Source organism: Notamacropus eugenii, chromosome 5 (assembly GCF_028372415.1).
Source record: "Notamacropus eugenii isolate mMacEug1 chromosome 5, mMacEug1.pri_v2, whole genome shotgun sequence".
NCBI classification, from domain to species: domain Eukaryota; kingdom Metazoa; phylum Chordata; class Mammalia; order Diprotodontia; family Macropodidae; genus Notamacropus; species Notamacropus eugenii.
The window spans coordinates 204,355,133-204,379,978 of NC_092876.1; the positions used below are offsets into that span (position 1 = coordinate 204,355,133).

Sequence of the window (24,846 nt, forward strand, 5' to 3'; positions counted from 1 at the left end):
AGCAATTTCTGGGAGCCCAAAGTGTGACAGGGTACTAACCTGGGTGGATACAAATGAAAAATAAAACAAAAATATCTCCTTTTAGGGAGCTTGTCTTCTATAGACAAGGAAACCGAGAATTAAGGGGTAAAATGACTTGTCCAAGATTTTGCAAAATAAGTAGCAAATCCAGGATTCAAATTCAGGAGCCTAGAATTCACATTCAGTGGTTCTAACATTACAATGATTGATAGCTAGTCCCAAAGAATGAAGCCTGTGTGACCTGAAGCTATGACTGAAGATTAAATATGATGATATATGTTGAGATGGGGTGGTATTGAGTCTTTAGTTGTTGCTCATTGTTCATCCTTTATTTTCATAGAGGATCAATAACATCATGGGGTGATGTCTTGACTCCTGCATGATTTGGATTTAAGTGAGGCAGAGAAGCCCAAAGTCATCAACCTCACTCTCTCTTTCTGGCTCGTCAAAATCCAGTGATGGGACAAAAGCCAAGACATCTAGCAGTGGCCCAGGATGCAGTGTATGACCTTGGCTTCTTCAATGTCTGACCAAGCTCTAAGTGCTCCACAGTGCCTGCTTCAGCCACTTGCATTGGCCTTTGGAACAACTTGTTCTGATCTGCTCATTCCATTGGAGGAAGTCTTTACATGCATAGGGTAGACATCCTGCTAATTTATAGATGAGTTTGTGGTCTATTAATTACCCTCAATGTAGCATAACCTGTCTGCCAAGATGATTTTGACATGTATGGCAGTATGGCCACTGCACATGACACAGCTTCCTGGAGCCACAGGTGAGAATTGGGTGACAAAGGTGGATGAGCAGCCCTGAAAAGAGCTTGACAAGCCCTCACATCAAAAGTGCTAGTCCTCTCTGAACACCCCATACACACACAGTAGTATTGAACCAAAGAAGAAGTGCTCAGAGGTAGCTACAATAAACAGTGGAAAAAGAATATTGGTACATGATGATTTCCAGTTAGTAAGAGGCCATTTGAGTTGAGGAGAGTGGGGTCTAAAGTTAAAGAGTGGTATTTAATTATAAAAGGTTGAGGCATGACAAAGCAAACAAGCATTTTTTCAGCACTTACTATGTGCCTGACATTGTACTGAGAAGTGCCTTATTAACTGCAGAATGAGACAGAAAAGTTGACAGTGAGATGAGATATTGCTAAAAATGAAGGTAGATAGTAATGATTGGATTTTTGTTGCAAAAGGAGGTAATTAACTGCCAGTAGGAAATTCAGGACAAGAGTCACTGAAGGAGAATAACTGTGGGAACATAAAAACACATGGGAGAAGGGGTGGTATGTTCACCACATTAACTATGGTCTTGCCATTTATATATGGTGGAATTTGAACAGCTGCCCTAGTACAATATACACCAATATAGCCTGCTAAATCAATCACTATATAAGTTTAATAACTCTATATAATTATCAGTTATGTAAATAATATTATTCACATTTAGAAATAGGCTGCCAGGGACACAAGGGAGCTATTCACTGTTGGGAGACCAGTCTTCCATCTCTTTCCACCTCACGCCAACAAAAATCATTAAGATGGGGGGGCAGAGTCAAGATGGCAGAGTAGAAAGACTCACATATACTAGCTCTTACCCCACATACAGCCCATAAAATACCTGTAAAGAAGAACTCTCAACAAATTCTAGAGCAGCAGAAGCCACAGAACAAAGGAGTAGAGGAGATTTCTAGCTCAGTGACCTGAAAGACCAACAGGAAAGGTCTGTCCCACCGGACCCAGAGCAGAGCCCAGCCCAGGCTTGGCCACACGGCACTGAGAGGAGCAAATCCAAACAGGCTTCGGGGATACAATCTCCAGTGGCAGCACAGATCCCTCAACCCACAGGCACCAAAAGTCAGTGAGAGGGTCTTTTCAGTTGGCCGAGAAGGGAGCAGGGTGTCCCCATAACTCAGGCCTCCTCAGGTGGCAGCAGAGGAGGCAGCAGTAGACGAGGCTTCCAAAGCAGGCAGCAGCCCGCATCCATTGTAGAAGGTCTCATCGTAAAGCTCTTGAGGGATCTGAGCCCTGGGTGGCAGCCCTGCCCCCACCTGAGCAGTTGATCTTAATTTCACACTGAGTAGCAGCATTGCCCCTGCTAAAGCCCCTGAGGGTTTGGAGCAGCCCATCTGAATCTCAGCCCCCAGTGCTGGTTTGGTGGAACTGGAGGCGAGGTAGTTGTGGAGAGGAAACTCAGAAATCAAGTAACTGGCTGGGAAAACACCCAAAAAAGGGGGAAAAAATAAGACAATAGAAGGTTACTTTCTTGGGGAACAGGTGTCTCCCCCCATCCTTTCCGATGAGGAAGAACAAGACTTACTGTCAGAAGAAGTGAAGGCCTCTGCCTCCAGGGCCTCCAAAGGGAACTTAAACTGGGCTCAGACAATAGAAGATCTTAAAAAACAAGTTAGCAGCTTACTAAAGGAGAACCAAAAAAATGCTAAGGAAAATAACAGCTTTAAAAAAGAGGCTAACTCAATTGGAAAAAGAGGTCCAAAAAGCCAATGAGGAGAAGGAGGCTTTAAAAAGCAGAATTAGCCAAATGGAGAAGGCCCAAAAGCTCACTGAACAAAATAATTTGTTGAAAGAGAGAATTGAGTTCAGGAAAATGAATGAGTATGAGTTAAACCAAGCAGTTAGTAAACAAAACCAAAAGTTTGAAAAAATACAAGATAATGTGAAACATCTCATTGGAAAAACAACTGACCTGGAAAATAGATCCAGGAGAAATAATTTAAAAATTATGGGACTACCTGAAAGCCATGCTCAAAAAAAAGAGCCTAGACATTATCTTCCATGAAATTATTGAGGAAAACTGCCCTGATATTCTAGAACCAGAGGGCAAAATAAATATTGAAGAATCCACCAATTACCTCCTGAAAGAGATCCAAAAAGGGAAACTCCTAGGAAGATTGTGGCCAAATTTCAGAGTTCTCAGATCAAGGAGAATATACTGCAAGCAGTTAGAAAGAAACAATTTGAGTATTGTAGAAAGACAATCAGGATAACACAGGATCTGATAGCTTCAACATTAAGGGATAGAAGGGCTTGGAATGGGATATTCCAGAGGTCAGACCTGGCATTGAAACCAAGAATCACCTACCCAGCAAATCTGAATATAATACTTCAAGGGAATAAATGGTCATTCAATGATACAGAGGTCTTTCAATCATTCATATTGAGGAAAAGACCAGATCTGTATAGAAAATTTGACTTTACAATACAAGAATCAAGAGAAGCATGAAAAGGTAAACAGGAAAGAAAAATCATAAAAGGTTCTCTAAAGCCAAACTGTTTACATTACTACATGGAAAGAAAATATGTATAACTCTTGAATCTTTTCTCAGTATTTGGGTAGATGGAGAGACTGTATACACACACACACACACACACACACACACACACACACACATAGATAGAGAGTACAGGGTGTGTTGAATTAGAAGAGATGATATCCACACAAAAAATAAAATAAAATAAAAATTAAGGAGTGAGGGAGGAAAATACTAGGAAGAGAAAGGGAGAAATGGAACAGGGAAGGCTATAACTCATAAAAGAGATAAGAAAATCTTGTTCAATGGAGGAGAAAAAGGAAAAGGAGAGAGAGGAAAAATGAAGCTATTCTCTCTACATGTGTGGTTGAAGAAGGGAATAACATGCTCACTAAATTTGATATGAAAATTTATATCACACCACAGGAAAGTAGGGGAGGAGGCGACAAGTGGGGTGAAGGGAATGATAGAAGGGAGGGCAAATGAAGGAAGGGAGTTACTAGAAATAAACACTTTCTAGAAGGGACAAGGTCAATTGTGGGGGGAAAAAATAAGGGGGGATAGAGCAGGACAAAGGGCAATATAATTAGTATTATGCAACATGACTATTATGGAAGTCTTTTGCAAAATAACACATATTTAGTCTGTATTGAATTGCTTGCCTTCTTAGTAGAGTTGGGGAGAGAGGGAGGAGGGAGAGAAGTTGGAATTCAAAGTATTAGCAATGAATGTTGAGAATTTTTACCCTTTTAATCAGAATAGGGTATAGAAACTTATCTTGCCCTACAAGAAAAGAGAGAAGATGGGGATAAAGGAAGGGTGGGGTATGATAGAAAGGAGGGTACATTGAGGGAAGGAGTAATAAGAATGCAAGGTATTAGGAAGCTGGGGGAGGGGAGTGATGGGGAGAAAAATTGGACATGTTAAAAAGTGAGGTAAAGCAATTAGTATTAAAACAATTGACTGAATTAATTACTGTGAATAAATCAATTACATCTTTAGTTTGGGGAAAAGAATTTGTCTAAATTTCCTAGAGGCAGGTAACCTTGGGTAAAATTTGGCATTGATGGAAAAGTTAAGGTTTTAATGGTAAATTTGATTTTATGACTGCTATTTAATCAGGAACTAGAACATGTATAGAAAGACTTGTAAGCCACTTAAGACTTGCCTCAAAAAGATGTTCCTTAGCCAAAGTGAAATTATAATCATATTTGAAATCTGGTTATTGGAACTTACCATTTTTAGATGCTATAGGATTATTAAGTGACTGTTCTTCTGAGTCTAACTCCAGGTATGAATAGCAAGAAAGGCTGTCTGAGCCCCCAATCTATGATGCCACTAAGCCGGTGAGATGCTGGTATGAACTGCAAAAGGTGATCTCATGGGAATAGTGGGAGAGCGGCTGTTCAGCCTGGGCTGAGATAGAATTCTCCTGACTCAATTTCCCCACTGACACTTGGCAGACTTTAAGCCTGACTGAATGCAAGTGGACAATCTAATCTTGCCTGTAAATGACATGAAGTTGGGGAGATATTGTTTCCCTGCAACGTCCCTACTCTTAGTGGCAATTTCCTATAGTCAAAAAGTTTGTAAGCTTAATACCAGATCTACTGAATTATAGATAATTGGTAGGGGAACATCCCAAGTTAAGTCTAAAATTAAGCTATTAGGCTTAGGACTTTAGACCAACAACAATAAGTTAGAGTCCTTTAATTCTTAGTAATACTGTGAAGACAAGGTCAAGAGGTCAAGAGCTTGTGAAGTTAGCAGCATAAATAGTATTTGTGTCTCGGTTGGTTAACATTTAAAAAAACTTCTTTTGTGTCCATATTGTAAATGCTTTAAAAAGAAGTATCACTTGACCAAAAGTTTGAATTGTGTATAAACTGTGTTAAAAATGAAAAATAAAATTAAAAAAAACAAAAAAAAACTGACAAAAATTTAAGTGTGAAGAAACAATTTGCAAAGAGAGACTAGAAGAAAAGCATTTTAAGAATGATAAATAAATAAGTGAAACTCTAGGCATTAGGGTTTCTAAGCTCATTTGCCGATAACCATTTAAACACCTGAGAGGTCAAAACCAGCAAAATTAAAAATCATGTATATGTTTGGAGAGTATGGTGGTCTTGAAGAAGAATTATGAATTTTATAAGTATTCAGTGCTTTCTTTTTCAACCTCAAAAATGAAGGATAAATGTGCCATTCAAAGGGTGGTGAAGAGGTTGAAACAGCCTGATTAAAACAGTGAATCAACTAACAAGAAGACTTTAGATGCTAGTTTCTGAGTAGCTGAATATAGCTCAAAGGTCAGTGGAAAAGAAATTCAGTTCCAGCTATAACTCTTCAGTAGAAGGGAGAGGTGAAACCTCTCAGAAGTACCTGTTGTTTTCCTCTGCTTTGTCCTCAGTGGTTTGAGAGGAAAAAATCAAAAAGGGAAAAGATAGATTTTACAGCAATTTTCCTAACTAGAAAGAGATTCTGGGATGCTATTGGACAACACAGAATCCTTGGGAGTGAAGTGCTGACTGGACTTGCTTGCATTGTCCAGAGACAGGTGATATAAGAACCTTGGTAGTACTCAAGTTTAAAGAGAACTGCAATCTAAAACAATAATAGAACTCTTTTCCAATTCTATCTTATTAGAGTTTGTGAGTTAAAAGAATTCTAAATGCTTCAACATGCTAGGAATAGAAGAAAAGAGGATTTGCTTGTGTGGAAATCGTAAGGCTCACAAGGGAAGTAGTAAGCAGAGATGTTGCTTTCAGTGGTGCATTTCTGAATGGACCAATGATATCAGTGCCTGCAGGCAAGAGTTGCGCATTACACTGAGTACACGGATTTTCTTCCCTTGTGTGTTTCTGTCAGGTTTTTGTTGAATGTGTGTCCATTCTACTGTAGTACCTTGGTGGGAAAGTGTGACTCAGATTTTTGTGCGGATTGTGACATTTATTTTTGCATTTGTTTCAATATATCTGTATCTATGATATTATTGTTTCTTTGGTCTTATTACTAAATAAATGGCAATGTTTTTTAAAAAATCATTAAGATGTTCAGAAAATCTTGCTTCCATATTCATATAAATTCTTCAAAACTAAGGAGATATGGAACAGATCTTCAGTCATACATTTTGGCAAAACCTGAGGAGTCAAAACTTCTAAGTCCATCGAACTGTACTCTCTCTAAAGCAAACAATTATGTATCTCTTCTTGAGTTCCTTGAGAGTAGGAACTGTTTGATTCTTTGATTTCATCTGTAGTGCCTACCTAATGCCTGGCACATACATGGCACTTAAAATGCTTTTGATGGATTGATGTTTTAATTGAAAAATATCAGAAAAAAAAATTAGAATTCATTTTTCAATTCTCTGGCAATTTCTCCTACACTTTGTACGATAAAGAAAACTCATAGAATAATTTATGGGGTGCCTAGAATGGCCATATGTGAAGAGTAGATATAGTTAAGAAAGAGGTTTTCCCATCCTATTTTTCTCTACATCTAGCCAACATTGCATTTAGCCACTCTATGTAACTAGGGTAGTGAAAAGCAGCAGATCTTTGTCCAAAATCCAGTCCTCCATTTATTACCTTAGAACAAGAAATGTAACTTCTCTGGACCCCAGTTTCCTCTTTTGTAAAATGAGGGTAATAGATTAGACCTGAAGTGTCAAACTCTTCACCCAAAGACCCAGTGCTCTATCCACCAAACCATTTAGCTGCCACAAGGAAATTCACAGCTCACATTTCTACATAATGTTTATGGTGAGTTACAAGGTTGAATGAGGGTGAGTGTATTTATCACACACACCAGTCAAATCATAGCTTCTCAGAGGCAGCATTATTACACACTCTTCTGACTTCTTACCATCTGCTTCTATCTGTACCAAGAGTTAGCCCTGGTAACGGCCAAAGGACACAGTCATGTGTGTGTGTGGGTGGGTGTGTGTGTGTGTGGATGTGGGGGGGGGTGTATGTGTGTGTGGGGGGGGTGTATTTTCTTATCAGGACACTGGAAATAGCATTTACCCTTACTTGTTTTCAAAAGATTTCCTCTAGTCACATAATGAAGAAGAAAGAGCTAGAAACGTTCTACTCAGTGCGGCAACAGCTCTTCTTACTTTATACTGGTCAGCCACAATCCCCAACACCCCAGAAACCATGTCAAAAAAATCACAATTGGCATTGATCTTGGCACTACTTACTCCTATGTGGGAGTCTTTAAACATGGGAAAGTGGAGATCATTGATAATGACCAAGGAGACAAGACTACCTCAAGCTGTATCACCTACACTGACATAGAATGTTGGATAGGTGATGCTACAAAGAATCAAGTTGCAATGAACCCCCCATCCCCAAATGTCTGATCTGTCACAGATTTAATGATGCAGTTGTACAATCAGGCAGGGAGCATTGGCCTTTCATGGTGGTGAATGACATAGGCAGGCCTAAGGTCCTAGTGGAGTACAAAAGGGAAAACCAAAAGTTTTTATGCAGAAGTATCTTCTATGGTCTTGTCCAAGATGAAAGAAAATTGCTGAAACTCACCTTGGGAAGGTTGTAACAAATACCTACTTCAATGATTCTCAACATCGGGCCACCAAAGATGCAGGAACCATTGCTGGTCTCAATATACTTTGCATCATCAATGAACCAGCTGCTACTGTTATTGCTTATGGCTTACTTGCACAAAAAGGTTGGTGCTAAGAGAAATATGTTGATCTTTTACCTCAGAGATGGTACTTTCAATGTCTCTTTTCTTATCATTGAAGATGGTATCTTTGAAGTCAGTTCCACAGCTGGGGAAGACTTTGATAACTACATGGTCAACCATTTCTTTGCTGAGTTCAAGCAAAAGCACAAGAAAGACATCAGTGAGAAAGAAAGTGCTGTCTGCCTTCCACACACCAGGCCAGTACTGAGACTGACTCCCTCTATGAAGGTATAGACTCTTGTACCTCTATCATCATGCCCATTTTGAAGAGATGAATGTTGACCATGGTACACTGGACCCTGTAGGAAAGGTCCTAAGAGATGCAGTCACAGACTCATGACATCGTCTTGGTGGGTGGCTCCACTCAGATCTCCAAAATCCAATGGCAAGGAACTCAACAAGAGTATCAATCCTGGTGGGGCTTTTCCTATGGTTCAGATGTCCAGGCTGCCATCTTGTCTGGAAATAAATCTGAGTTATGTGTAGGACTTAACTATTGTTGGACACCATTCCTTTTTCCCTTAGAATTGAAACTGTTGGTGGAGTTATGACAGTTCTCATCAGATGCAATACCACCATCCCCACCAAGCAGAGGAAGACCTTTACCATGCACTCAGATAATCAGCCTGGTGTGCTCACTCAGGTTTATGAAGGTGAGAAAACGATGACAGGCAAGTTTAAGCTCACAGGACAACCCACCCTCAACCCCAGAGGTAATACTCAGATTGAAGCAACATTTCACATTGATACAAATGCATCCTCAAGAGGACAGGCAAGGACAATATCACTACCATCAATGACAAAGGTTGTCTGAGCAAAGAAAACATTGAGCGTACAGTTCAGTAATCTGAAAAATACAAGGCAGAAGATGAGAAACATGGAGGCAAGATATCTTCAAAGAATTCTCTTGAATCTTATACTTCCATGAAACATGAAAACTTCTATAAAAAATGAGAAAGTCCAAGGCAAAATTGGTGATGAAGACAAACAGAAGACCCTTTACAAATGCAATGAAATAATCAACTGACTGAATAAAAACCAGGCTGCTGAAAAGGAAAAATTTGAGCATCAACGGAAAAAAATTGGAGAAAGTCTACAAACCAATCAATACTAAGCTGTACCAGATTACAAGGGAGCATGCCTGGTGGGTTCCCAGGGGATGAAACAGCCTCATCCGAAGGTGTTTCTTCCAGACCCACCATTGAAGAGGTTGACTAAATACAGCAGAAGAAAGAGTATTCCACACAGCTTTCCAAAAACTGAAGGACTCAAATTTATAGCCAAGGCAGTAGCAGTTTAAAAGTAACATATAGGCTACTGTGCAAATCTGGGTATTCTGAATACTTAAATGTGTGCAGAGAGAGAGAAGTGAACAACATCACACTTTATCAGTACTATAAACCTGTGGAAATGCAATTCTCATCCTGAAGGATAAAATCTATTTAAAACTGGCACACACAAAAAAAGAAAAGAAAAGAGGTAGAAAGGATACTGCATTTGGAGTTAGAAGACCTCAGTGCAAATCCTAGTTTTTCAATTTACTGCCTGAGTAACCTTGAGAAGTTACTACATCTCACTGTACTTCAATTTCCTTATTGTAAAAGGAGGGGATTGTAATACATTGGTCTTCAAGGTCCTCTCCAGCTCTAAAACCATGATCTAAAACCCATGAAGCAGTATTGTTTCTAAATAGAAATATAATCCTTCCCCAGAGCCCGTCTTTGATGCCAAGAGACCCCCTCCTTCTCAGAAAAATAACAACAGTGAAAATGATGGTGACAATGACTACAGATCTGACCTGAGTGAGTAACATCTGGCAAAAAGAGAGAATCACTTTTGTCTGCTAGTCAGAACACTGTTTCTTCTCACCCTTGCTTTCACCCAAGGTCATGTGCAGTTTGCATAAAAATATTACATGAAATCTGCTTGCAAAAGTCACCAACTCTTTTGATTTCTATACATAGCAGTTGAATAACAGACAGCAAAACCTGCCTTTTTTTTAACCTGCATAGACCTTTAATTTTTGTATCAAAAGACAGGAAGTGACCTTATTCTAGTTGGGTTATTGGGAACGTACTTTCTTGTAGGATTAAGACCTTGACACTCAGCCAGTTGAGACTTAGATGAGACTCTTTAAAAAGGAGTATCTCCACATGTACCATGATCCAGTACACAATAAGTAAATTGCTAGTTGGGTGCTTGGAAATGGACCAAGACACATAATTTGAATGGAAGGGATGCAAGAGTCTCCTTCTTTTTAAATTCTTATCCTCGGTTGTGCCCTCGGTGGAATTTAAACAACCAGCTGACATTTCTAGCCCTTTAGGAAGTTCTTCCAAAAGAGGCCAATATTGCTGAGTTTATAAATACAACGTGGAACCATGAGGTTAAATGTTTTCCAGCACATTTTGGTGGATAGGCTGCAGAGTTGGTTGCATAAGAAACATTTTCACTCTGTATGAAATCTAAACTTGTATATGTCAAGGTTGACTTGCTAAAAATTGTTCCTAAATTTCTGCCATGAAACACCTTGGTTGTGTCACTTAGAATTTTCCCTCAAATGGAAATTCCTTTATTGCATGCCTCTGGGAACTTGGAACACATTACATTACCCTGGGAGGGCTCTTCTTTCCCCCAGCTCTTTTTTCACCAAACTAATTTACAGTCCAAAGTACAGTTTAGCTTGGGAGGTTCCAATTTAATTGGTCCCTTTTGGGAACAATACCTATAGTCCCTGGGATTTTACTAGGATATGCTCCCTCAGCTTCATCCACCTTCACATTCCAATGTGAAGTTAGATGAGTTAGATCCATTATAGGGAAGGACACACTGAGGGCAGCAGAAACTAAAAATTGAGTCTCCATACATGAGTACTTTAAATCTTTGCAGTGTGTTGTTTGCTTTCCAACATAAACATTAAGCTGGGGATATTGAGCAGAAATTGATCATGGTTAGTCTATGCATTTAAAAACCTTCAGAGAAAGGGTCTATAAGATCACCAGTATTACTAAAAGCATCCAGGATGCAAACAAAGATGAAGAACCCCAGCTCTGTACACCTTCCAAAAGGCAAATTGCTCAGCCCCAACAGTACAAAGACCAATGAGAACCTACAGTATTGCTCCCATCTTCACTTTCTGCTCCAATGATTTACTTTTTTAAATCTTTTATTATAGATTTACTTTTAGTTTGTGTCATTTAGACATCCTTAGAGGCAAAAACTGTGCCACATCTACATCTTGCAGGGGACCTGGCACACAATCAAAATATGAATTGATAGTAATGATGCCTTACTCTTGTTTGTGATAAAGATTTTTTAGAGTTTGCTTTTCAGAATTAAATTTTAGATCCACTGGTCCCTGACCAGTCAGAAGTTCTGAGAATGAGAAAGACTCATTCTCTCATATTTCTTTAGGTAGCATTTTGGTATTTGTCTTGTCAAGTCAAGTCAACAAACATTTATTAAGCATTTATCTCCCAACCACCATATTAAGTAGTGGATATACAAATAAAGACAAAAATAATTCTCGTTCTCAAGGAGCTCATATTCAAATGAACGTGAAAACACTAAGTCATATATAAGGTAGATAGATACACACACACACACACACATACACACACACGATAGTTTTAAAATAGATCTTGGAGATAATAGGAAGTCACTGAAGGTTCTTGAGTAGGAGAGTAACATGGTAAAATTTTCACTTCATCCTCACTGCATCCTCCAGTTCCTGAACCCCTCAGTTATTTTTCAGATCATCACTCTTGCACTAACTATACTCTCCTTCCTTTCTCTAATTCACCCTTTGGTGGATCAGTTCAAGTCTACATTTTCCTCTTCTCTCAAGTCTCTAGCCTCTTATCTTATCGTTGATCTAGCCCTGCTATCCCTGCACCTTGGATTTCTCCCACAATTTCCCGCTTTCATTCTTAAGCACGAGCTTTTAGAAAGTCCTAGAGAATATTTTTTAAAACTATGTTGACTGGGTCCGCTCTAATTTTATAGTCCGTAATTTCGCTTGTCTCACTGAGGCAAGGCGACCTTTTTTATATATTCTTGACTGAATTGATATGCCTCTCCACGTAACAGATTTATCAAATGTTTTCATCCCTTCTTAAGCCTTCCTTGGGTATTTTTCTCCCACCCTCTCAACAGAGAATCTTGCTTAATATTTCAATGAAAAAACTGAAGCTATTCGTGGAAGGCTCCCTCTTCCTGTCTCCACCTTCCTCATCTCAGCCCTTCCCCCAGAACAATTGTGCTTCATTTTTCCCATGAAGGGTTGGCCCTTCTCCTTGTCAAGGCAAACTCCCACGATCTCCTTCCACCCCTTCTCCACTAGTGGATGGCCCATCCTGCTAATGTTCAGTCTCTTCCTTTCTTCTGACTGCCTCACTACTGTCCTATATCTCCTCAACTTCAAAAAATTCCACCTTAATCTGTTCATCACCACTAACTCTCATCCCACATTTCTCCTCTCTTTTGTGGCTAAATCCCTCAAGAATACTATTTACAATCAGAGCCTCCTCTTCCTTTCTTCAACTCTCTTTTTGCAATTCCATAGTCTGACTTCCAACCTCATTATTCAATTGAAACCACTCTCTCTAAAGTCACCAATGATCTTTTAATTGCCAAATCCAAATGCCTTTTCCCTATCCTCATTCTTTTTGACTCTTCTTCAGCCTTCTTCAGACAGTCACTGTCAATCATCCTCTTTAATATTGTCTTATCTCTAAGTTTTCATGACCCTTCCCTCTCCTGGGGTTACTCTCACCCACCTGACAATTCCTTCTCAGTTCCCTTTGCTAGATCTTCATCCAACTCACAACTACGTATGGTGGTTATCAGTCAAGACTCTGTCCTGGGCCTTCTTCTCTTCTCCCTCTGTGCTGTTTCATATTGTACTGTTCTCAGAAATTATGGGCTCAATTATCATTATCATGCTGAAGTTTCTCAAATCTACAAACCTTTCTCCTTTTTCTCCAGATTTGCATAACCAACTGCCTATTAGACATCTTCAACTTAAACTCAATAAGCCAGAAACTTACCACATTATCTTTAAGGCAGCCAGCTAGGTGGTAAGGTAGATAGAGCCCTGGGCCTACAATTAGAAAAACCTAGTTCAAATCCAGTCTCAGACACTTACTAACTTCAGGACCCTAGGCAAGTCACTTAACCTGTGTGCCTCAGTTTCCTCAATTGTAAAATAGGGATCATAACAACTAACTCATAGGGTTTTTATGAGGAACAACTGAGATAATGTTCATACAGCACTTACCACAGTGCCAAGTATATAGTAGTTGTTTAATAAATTCCTTATTTCCTTCCCCTTTCTCAGAAAGATCTCCCCACTGCTGAACTTACCTGTTACTGCAAAAGACATTGACATCCTCTCAGTCCTCCAGGATGACAACTTTTGTGTCAACCTCAACTTACCATGCTCTAACGTCCTATATCCAATCTCTTGCCAAGTCCTGTCAATTTCACCTTTGTAACATCTCTCAAATACACCTCCTTCTCTCCTCTGATACTGTTACCACTCTGGTGCAAGCCCTCATCATTCCACAACGGAACTATTGCAATAGCCTGCTGGTTGGACTGCCTGCCTCAAGTCTTTCTCCACTTTAGTATACCCTCCACTCAGCTGCCAAAGTGATCTTCCTAAATTACAGGTCTGACCATATCACATATACCAGCCTCTACCCCTGCATACACACACACACACACACACACACACACACACACACACACACACATCCTTTGTAAACCAAGTAGTTCCCTATCACCTTCAGGATCAAATGTAAAATCTTCTTATTTGATGTTCGAAGCCCTTCCTAACCTGGTCCTTCCTACCTTTCCAGTCTTTTATACCTTGCTTCTCCTAGGAACTCTAAGATCCAGTGACACTAGCTAGTGTCCTTGATGTTTCTAAGATTTAGGGCCTGTACCTCAGTTAAATGGCACAGTGGATAGAGTCCGGGGTCTGGTGTCAGGAGGATTCATCTTCATGAGTTCAAATCTAGCCTTAGACACTTGCAGCTGTGTGACCCTGGGTAGTCATTTAACCCTGTTTGCCTCAGTTGTTTATCTGTAAAATGAGCTAGAGAAGGAAATGACAAACCATTCCAGTACCTCTGCCAAGAAAACCCCAAATGGGGTCACAAAGAGTAACAGACGTAATTGAAATGACCAAACAACAACGACACCTCACTATCATTAGCAAGACACTACAATCAACGGAGACAACTAACCTTAGACAATTAAAAAGTAAATTCAAAAATGATAGACCTTTAACAGAAAACAAACCAGTCCTACTTCCCTCAGATGCAGTTAACATATAAAACTTTACATTCAGGAAACTACCCATATTTTCCTTTATTGGTCAGTGTTTCCCCAATGGATAAAAAAGGCTAACTTCTCATTGCTTGAAAATGGATTTTCTCCTAAAGAGAATTTTTTTCCTTTAAGATCACTTTCTTGTGGGTTATATAAGTTTTGAAGGCCCACAAGAGGATATCAGGGAAATACTGACACATCCTAATTCTTTTTATCCAAGTCCAAGTTCACTTTCCTTCTTACCTAACCCTAGAATTGACTATTATTCAATGGGAACCACCTTAAAAACAACACCACCAACTATGTGAAGAGACAAATATTACTTTGCTATGTAACCAAATTCTTGCAACCGTGGCAGGCCTTGAATTCTATACTACAAAGAGAATAAGTACATTTTTGAGTCTCTTATGGTTTCTTACAAAAAGCTTAGAAGTAGCAAGGTTACAGTAAAAAACTAGAGTTAAAGTGCAGTTTTTTCTGACATGCCAAGAAATTCAATAGGCCTTAAAGATATAGAAGTGATTTAAGCATCTTTGCTAGGCTTCCATAAAGAGTAACAATTATCTTTTCATGTAACACACTATGCCTGTTCTAGTTTGCTGTCATTCAGGAAACAAAAATAAATCCAATCAACATAATTCACAAGTGTTCCACATGTCAAGAGTGATTGCCTGTTACGTTTTGGCCACCAAAATTCAAGAGTATAGACATTTAGACTCTCTTTATAATCAAGCACTCTACAATGGGTGTCAAGAACTTACTGGTATAAATGCATTTGGCATATGCCAGGAGAGAAACAGCCCAGAGAAACTGTGAGGAGTCATTTCCAGGTCAGTGATTTTCCCATTAAGCATCCTTAAATGAAAGAGCATCTTCAAAGAGCATCAAGCTCATCCTAGTAGACTTATAGATTTAAAACTGCAAAAGGATCTCAAAGAACATTTTGTCCAACCCTTACATTTTATAACTGAGGCCCAGAGAGGTTAAGTCATTTACCCAAGATCAAACAGCTAGTAAGTGATAGAATCAGGATTCAAACTCAGATTCTATGACTTTCAGTTCAATGAATTCAATAGTAAAATTCAATGTTCTTTCTTCTACACTGCAGTGTACCCCTTTAGTAGTTTAGGCTGGCGTTAAGATGGATATAGAGAATCAACCTCAGTCTTCATTTACCTTGGCAGTAGAATCCAGACCAAACTTGATTTTAAATCTAAAGAAATTTCTGCCTGCATGGAAATTTGAATATTCTCTTTTTTTCCCCCATCCTGCCCCCAGCACAGGAGTTCCAACTCATTCAGGCAGAGTCATGGTACTTCCTAAGTCTTCAGCTGTTCCCTCTCCCAGTCAGAACTGTCGAATTCCTCATTTATATTTGTCCACTAGACAAGGACTCAGCTCAGGAGAGGTCATACATTCTCCACCTAACACATTCATAAGGGTTGAAGATTTTTAAAAGGTAATAGATAAAAATCTGGCCTCAAAGTTAAAAAAACCAAATATACATACATACACACACACACACGTATAAATATGTATGTATGGTATATGGATAGATGCGTAGATGGATGGATGGATGAGAGTATGTATGTGTGTGTATATATATGTGTGTGTGTGTTTGTGTGTATGTATAGATAGATTGTGTGTATGTGTGTGTGTATATGTATATTTCAGTGGGAAATATCTTTCTGGAACATATAAGAAGACTATAAGCAGTTTTTCATAGGCAGTTTTTTAGAATGGTCACATCACTGGCTGAGAATTGTGGAGAATCTAAAATTTGACTGTATTTATTGATATTGCACTTATTGGTATTAAGAAAGCACTTGCCTGGAGACTCACAAAAATAACAGAGTAATAAGAAGCAATACAGCCCAATTCCCTTGTTCAAATATGCCAGAAAAGATTGAAAAAGATCACTAGACAAACTAATGCTCAGGCAATCCAAAGAGAATCAACAGAGGCTTTTCTAGCCCAGGTTGGCAAAGGGAGAGAGAGGTCCAGCCAGGAAGGCACTCACAGAAGCCTTCCAGAATATGGACTCAGGCTGGATCTAGTAGCCATGTACCAGGACCAAGGAACACCAACCAACGTAAGCCTATAGCTATGTTACTATCACCCCTAGACAGGGTACCTGGGAGCCTTGTAGAACACAGGACAGGGCCAGTGTCTGAAGCTATATATAAAGAAGGAACCCCAACAAGAGACAAGCCTGCAGTTCTATCACTCTGCCTGTGCAGAGTCCTTGAGCAGGACACAAGTCAAAAGCCAGTACTGTGACAAACAGTATAACCTAGTACAGACCCTGAAGTTTTCATTTTCTAATCCTGTGAAACTTGCTAAAATGTTTACAGAGCTGATCTGGAACCAGTAGCTGTCTCTCCAATTAGATTTAAGTTCGAAACAATGTCCCCTGGACTCTACTCCAGGTTTAAAAGCCTGAACAGTTCAGAACAGGAAGATAAAAATTAAATTGTAACCTAGATCAGACTTTTTCAGGCATGGAAAGTATGCAGTTCAGTGACCAGAGTTACCCTTAGGTCCTTGAGGAAAACTTGGAGCTCTGGGAAGAAACAGGGACAGAACCCTACATAATAAAGATCCAGGCCAAACAAATCCCTACCATTCACTCCAACAGCACACAGATGATATCTTGACCTAAACCCCAAAATCCAGGAACTAAGGCTGGAAAAATGAATAAACAAAAGATATCAATGATAAAGAAATATTATGGAAATAGGGATGCCCAAAACACAAACCCAGAAGAAAATACCTCCAGGAGAGGGTCTCACATTTTACTTAATCAACAACCCCCTAAAAATTAGAATATGGCAAGAAATGCTAGAATAAAATCAGAAGACTGAAAAAAAAAAAAGAAAATGTAAGGTATCTACTATCTAAAACAACTGACCTGGAAAACAGATCAATGAGGAAAAAAAAAATCAGCAAATCACTGAATAACCTGGAAACCATAAATCTTCACCCCCAATTAAAAAAAAAAAATCTTAATACCATACTTCAAGAAATTATGCAATAAAACAGTTAAGACCTATAAGAACCAGAGAGTAAAAGTGGGAGCAGGGGAAGAATCCACCAGTCACCTTCTGAAGAAAACCTCAAAAATGAAAACTCCCAAGAATATCATAGCCAAAATTCAAGACTTCCACATAAAAGAAAAAATACTGCAACTAGGCAGAAATAAAGACTTCAGGTACCAAAGAGTAGCAAGGGCAGCTAAGTGGCCCAGGGGATGGAGTGCTGAGCTTCGAGTCAAGAAGACTCATCTTCATGAGTTCAAATCTCACCCTAGACACTTATTAGCTGTGGGACCCTGGGCAAGCCACTTAACCTGTTTGCCTCAGTTTCCTTATCTGTAAAATGAGCTGGAGAAGGAAATGGCAAACCACTCCAGTGTCTTTGCCTGGAAGACCCCAACTGGGGTCATAAAGAAACAATAGCAATAAACCAAGGCACAACAGTCAGCTACCACTATAAAAGACAGAATAACTTAGATTATAATATACTGAAAAGGAAAATAGAAGAGTTTACCACCAAAAATTATTTACCTGGAAAAAAATAAGTATAATCCTGGTGGGGAGAGGGAATGGGAGAAGGAAGGATCTTTAATGAAATATAAGACTTCTAGGCTTTCTTGATCAAAAGATGAGAGTTGAATATAACCTTTGAAATGCAAACACAGGAGTCAAAAGAAATCTAAAAAGGTAAATAAATTTGATGACTTGGAAGAAACTATACAAGGATGAAGTGTTTACATTCTAATGAGAAAGAGACAAATATTCTTTCAGAACCTCAGTGCCATTAAGTGTCATACAAGTTAAATAAGACAGATGGCTAGGGACTGTTTTATCGTGTTTAATGATCTTTTAAAAAGAGACAAGAATTAAAAAGAATACACTATAGAAGAAAGAGGGAGTGAATTTATTACCACACTTTATCCAAGTGTACAAGAAAAAGATACTGCAAATGTGGAAGAAGGGATAGGAAAGCAGACCTCATTTGAACATTAATTTAGACTAGACAAAGGAGAGTAGAACACACACACATACACACACACACACACACACACACACACACACACAAAACATTTGTTGTAGAACACATTTCACTCAACAGGAAAACAAAGAGGGGAAAGATTGAGGAAGGAAGTAGTCATAAAAAAAACAAACCACAGACTCAGAGAGTGGATTGTTGAAAGGGGGAATAAATGGAAAGACTGTCACTGGAATTTGAGCAAAGGTACAGAAGAAGGACAGGGGAACAGAAGTAGATTGCTCTAAGCACAGATCAGTGGTGCATTTGCTTCATCACCCTTACACTGGCTACATGGCCCTTCCTTCCCTATCTTACCCTAGTGGTGAACCAGATCAACTATACATTGTTCTCTATACTTCAGTCCCTGGCCCTCTTATCCTGTTGTCAGTCATGCCTTACCAAGCTACACCCTTGGATTACTCCCACTACATACTTCCTTTGCTGCTACTTGTATGCTGCTAAAGAAAGAGGGAGAAAATCAGAAAACTATGCTGACTGGGTCCACTACAGATTTATGTTACAGCACTGGGCCCATACTGAAGAAAAGTAGGTATTTGATACCTTCCTAATAAATTCACTTTCCACTCACTGCAGTGGCTATTCCACACCATTTTGTCTATATTTGAGTCTGCAATGACACCCCTTTTTCTCACCCTCTCAGCAAAAAACCCTGCCTAGTACTTCCTACCTCTGAATTCATAATTGAAGCTTCTCGCCAAGTACTCCCTCTTCATCTCTGATATTTAGACATCTTCTCCCATACCCCACAATATACTCCACCCCTTCCTAACCTGAAAAGTTGACACTTCTCCTTGCCAAAGGTAATCCTCTGCATGCACAAGCAATTCCTTTCTGTCCCATCTTATCCAGAAGACTGCCTTTTCTATTTACCTCACACTCTCACTTATTTTTTTCTTTTTTCAGGGATTAATTTATGATTATTTATTTTTACATTTTTTTTAAACTTTGCATTCCAAATTCTCCTGCTCCCTCCTACATCCTCCCCCACCCATTGAAAAAGCAATCAATATAATATCTATTATACATGTGAAATCATGAAAACATATTTCCATATTAGCCATGTCACAGAACAAGAAAAATAAAGTGAAAAAAGTATATTTCAATTTGCACTCAGAGTTTATCAATTCTCGCTCTGGAGGTGGACAGCATTTTTTATTGTGAATCCTTCAGAACTGTCCTGGATTATTGTAGAGTAGCTGAGTCTTTCACAATTGATCATTGTTATAGGATTGCTAATACTGACTCTGCTCAGTTCATTTTGCATCAATTTCTATAGGTCTTCCCTGGTTTTTCTGAAACTATCCTGCTCATAATTTTTATAGCAGAAAAATATTCCATCACAATCATAAACCACAGCTTCTTCATCAATTCCTTCATTAACAGTCATCTCCTCTATTTCCAATTCTTTACCAACACAAAAAGATATGATATAAATGTTTTTGTACATATAGGTCCTTTTTTTTTTCTTTGATCTCTTTGAGATATAGATCTAGTAGTGGTATTGCAGTGTCAAAGGGTTTTACAGCACAGCTTAATAGCAAAGTTCCAAATTATTCTCCCGAATAGCTGGAAGAGCTCACAACTCCACCAACATTGCACTAGTGTCCCTATTTTTCCACAGCATCACCAGCAATTATCTTCCTTTTTTGACATGTTAGCTAATCTGATAGGTGTTAGGTGGTACCTCACAGTTGTTTTAGTTTGTATTTCTCTAATCAATAGTGATTTAGAACTTTTTCGATATAACTATAGATAGCTTTGATTTCATCTTCTGAAAATTGCCTGTTCATATCCACTGACCATTTATCAATTAGGGAATGATTCTTATCTTTATAATTTTGTCTCAATTATGAATTTGACTCAGTATATTTGAGAAATTAGGCCTTTACCAGAAAAACTTGTAAAAATTTTTCATGTTGCTTCATTGTGTGTGGTACCTTTTAGCAAAATGTAGTTTCCCTGATTATCACTTTCAATTAGGCCTAATTTTGCTTTTACTTCGTCTGAAACCATGATTGCTATCCCTGCCTTTTTTTTTACCTCAGCTGAAGCATAATAGATTTTGCTCCAGCCCCTTATTTTTATCCTTTATGTTTCTATTTCAAGTATTTTTTTTATAAACAACATATTATTGGATTCTGGTTTCAGTTTCCTGCTAACTGTTTCCATTTCAAGGGTGAGTTCATTCCATTCACCTTCACATGATTACTAACTGTGTATTTCCCTCCACCCTATTTTCCTCTGTTTATCCTATTTATTCTCTCTCTCTCTCCCTCTCTCTCTCTCTCTCTCATCTCTCTCTTTTCCTTCCTCCCCAAAAGTCTGTTTTGCTTCTACTTCCTCCATTAACCCACCCTGTCTTTCATCACACTTCCCCTTTTCTTATCCCCTTCTCCTTCTAGTACTCCCCTGTTGGAAAGGATAGGTTTCTATACCCAGTTGAGTGTGTGTGTATGTGTGTGTGTATTGTATCCTTTCCTCTTTGAATCAAGTCATTAAATGTCCATTTTTCCTCCTGAAAGATTATATTCAATTTTCTTGGGTAGGTTATTCTTGGTTGTAATTCTGTCTCCTTTGCTTGGATACTCGTTGAAGATGCCAAGGTCAGAAATAGCGTGAAGCTGACAAATTTGTGTAACACTGCCTCACTTACATGCAATTCACAAGCAAGCCAAGACATCACCCATGATGTCTTTGATCATCTTCAAAAAATGAAGGATAAATAGCAATAACCACCTCCCATTTACATTGTGTATATAACTGATACATATATAGTTGTTTGCATATTGTTTCACCCAATAGAATCTGAGCTCCTTGAGAGTAAGGCTTTTGTTTTTATCTTTTTTCCATTCCTGGAACTTAGAGAGTCTGTCACATAGTAACTACTTAATAAATGCTTGCTGCTGATACTGAGAATGACGATGACGAAGACGATGACAATGATGATGATGATGGTGACAATGATTGGTGGGAGTGGTATACTAAGAATGCTTTTCTAATATCTCCTATTCTTTGGAGGAAGTCAAAAGGCAAAGAGAATAAAAAGTATAAGGTTGTAGAATGGAAAGACATATGCAATTAACAGTCATAACCCTGAATGTCAATAGGATGAACTCATCCATAAAATGGAAAAAAAAAGCAGACTCCAACAACATAATATTTACAAGAAACATTCTTGAGACATAAAGATTCACAGAGTTAAAATAAGACTATAATAAAAATATTCTTTAAAAATTCAAAAAAAATCAGAAGAAGCAATTATTGTCTCAGACAAGGCAGTAGTAAACAATAAGTATAATTTAAACCGTAAGCAGGGAACCTACATATTTAAAGATACCATAAAAAAGGAATTAATAACAGTACTTAGTCTATGTACCTAATTTCATAGCCTCTAAATACTTAAGGTAAAATGTATTACTTGATATTAAGATCTCAATATATCCTTCTCAGACCTACACAAATTTAACAAAAAGATTCTAAGAATTCAAATACAATTTTATAAAAGTTAGATATGATCTATCTCTATTACTGAATGAAGAAGAAATTTCATATTCTGTACCATTGTATGGCATCTTTACAAAAATTGATCAAGTATTCAGGCAGAACAATCTCCTAAACAAATACATAAAAGTAGAAATATTAAAGATATCCTTTATTGACTACAACATAGTAAAGTTATATTCAATAAAGGTCTTTTGAGGAAAGACTAAAAATTAATTGGAAATTAAATTACATTCCTAAGGAATAGGTAAATTTTAAAAATCATAAAAACAATGATATACCCAAAAAGTCACTAAACTGTGCATACACTTTGTCTCAGCAAGGACTATATCCAAAAACAGATCAAAGAAAATTTTTTTAAAACCCATGTACAAAAAAGGTTTATAGCATCACTTTGTATTTTAACAAAAAACTGAATACCAAGGGGCTATCCATAAGATGAGGAAATGCTGAATAAATTATGATACATACATATATATGAATTATATGTATATGTATACATACATTTATGTAATGAAATATTAATATGCCTTAAGAAATTATGAAAGAGACCATTTCAGAAACACCTGAGAAGACTCACATGAAGAAATATAGAATAAAGTGAGAGAAATCAGAAAACTGTTTAGAATAATTTAGTTAGTTATTTTTTAATCAGTCAGTTGGTCAATAAATATTTATTTGCCTACTATATGCTAGGTACTGTGCTAAGTGTTTGTGTTTGTCCTTCGTTGCCAAAGAAAACCATGCCATCAGAGAAATAATCACAGGACTTGCAGTTGACTTTGTTTTGAGTGAGGGAGGACTGTGATGGTTACCCTCACTTCTCCTCCAGAGCCATCTGAATTCAGTGACCAGATATTCATCATTATGACTGGAGATGACCCAGGATGAGACAATTGGGGTTAAGTTGCCCCAAGGTCTTGCCCAAGGTCACACAGTAGTGAGTGTCAAGAGTCTGAGGTGAGATTTGAACTCAGATCCTCCTGACTCCTGCACTGGTGCTCTATCTACTGCACCACCTAGCTGCCCCCACTATGCTAAGTGCTGGGGATACAAAGAAAGGCTAAAGAAAACCCCTGCCTTCAAAGTGCTCACATTCTAATGGGGGAGACAACATGCATACAACTATGTACAACAAAAGATATATAAAAGATAAACAGGAAATAATCAACAGAATAAAGTTACTAGCATCCAGTAAGATAGGGAAATCTTCCTATAGAAGGTAAAATTTTATCTGGAACTTGAAGAAAGTCAAGGAAGTGAAGAGGGAAAGACATAGGAATAGAACATGCAAGGCACAGAGGACATATGCATAGAGCATAGGAGAAATGCTCAGAATTAGATGATGGAATGTGTTGTACAAGGAACATAAAGGAGGTCAATGTTACTGGCTAGCAGAATACCTGGGAAGGTAGGACATAAAGCAAGCTACATATGATAGAGATTTGCAGCTTCATGTAAAATTATCTTGTTTTCTATTTTTATATGGAAATGCTTGTCTTATTTTGTTCAGGTCAAAATAAAAAATTATACTCTAAAAATCTCTTTGAGTATGGCAAAATATAGTTTCAAAAGTTCACCTCATAAAAGGTATAAGACTTTCCTTGGCCAGTTCAAGATGATTTCAGCATAACCCTTCCTGGAACTCTACCAAACTTCCTCAATGGAAATCATACAAATATGAAACAGATTGGTCTAGTACTGCATATTGGAGAATCAATTTGAATGAATACCATCTGTTGCCCAGATAATGCTACACATCTTAAGGAGGTGTTCAAGGAAGACTTGTACGTCTGTGATGGCTGCTGAGCCCTTTTCAGGACTGCTTTCCACCTTTGGTATCCACTTGTTCCATGCAACTCTCATCTGTGGCTCCAAGAATCTGTAGCATGCACAGCAGCCACACCTCAGTTAACTATTTCAGCAGATGGGCTAAACCCATTGATGAGTTACGGAGGTGTCTATCCCAAGCATGTGAAGACTTCCCCTCGTGGAACGTGTGCATGAGAACAATTTGTTCCAATAGCCATGAAGGCAGCTGAAACAGGCACTGTGAGAGTGCTTAGAGCTTGGTTAGACATCAAAGATACCAAGGTCATCCACTACATCTTGAGCCATCACCAACCATCTTGATTCTGCCCTGCCACTGGATTGTGATGACTCTGGAGAAGAGAGTGAGGCTGATGACTTCATGTAATTTTGCCTCAGTTAAATCCAATTTATGCACAAATCAAAAGACATTAACCCCCCAAAAAAGACATCTTAACGTATATACATCTATATTCTCTACATCTAACGCTAACATATCTTTATGGGCAACATTTTTAATTAATTCCTTCAGTACCTATATATTACACAACAACAGTAAACAAAAAATGATACAGCCCTTGAATTGAATAAGAAGAGGACTGAATTGGCTAGCCCTCAGAAAATTATGCAATATTTTCAATAATATCAAACTATCCTCTGCTACACAAGTCCATGTCTTTTAACACCAATATTCTCCAGACAATAATATATGACTGTGAAATATGGAAATATCATTACTTAAGACAAAATACAATTACAACAATGGATTAGCATGTAAAAAGTTAGCATTGGATGTGATATAATGAAAAGAGTAAAACTCAGAAGAAATGGTTTTGAATTCCCCTTCTGCCACTTTATTCCGTGTGGCCTTGAATTAGTCAACAGACCCTTCTTAGCTGTGTTTCTCCAAATACAAAATGGTGATAAAAATGTATTCCCTACCAATCTCATAGGTTTTTTGGGAGGAAAGTGCTTTGTAAACTGTAAATCACTATATAAGTGAGTGATGGTATTGCTGATGATGTGTAAGTAATATGAAAAACATTATCAAAGACATATATAGTCATAAAAGGACATAAACCAATCAATAAACTTTTTTAAATGCCTACTTTGTGGGCTAAATG

General features: G+C 38.2%; 1 pseudogene; it reads left to right on the plus strand.

The window, feature by feature from the left end:
- Nucleotides 1-758: 758 nt before the first annotated feature.
- Nucleotides 759-9,220, plus strand: LOC140507792 (heat shock cognate 71 kDa protein pseudogene; annotated as a pseudogene).
- Nucleotides 9,221-24,846: the final 15,626 nt, after the last annotated feature.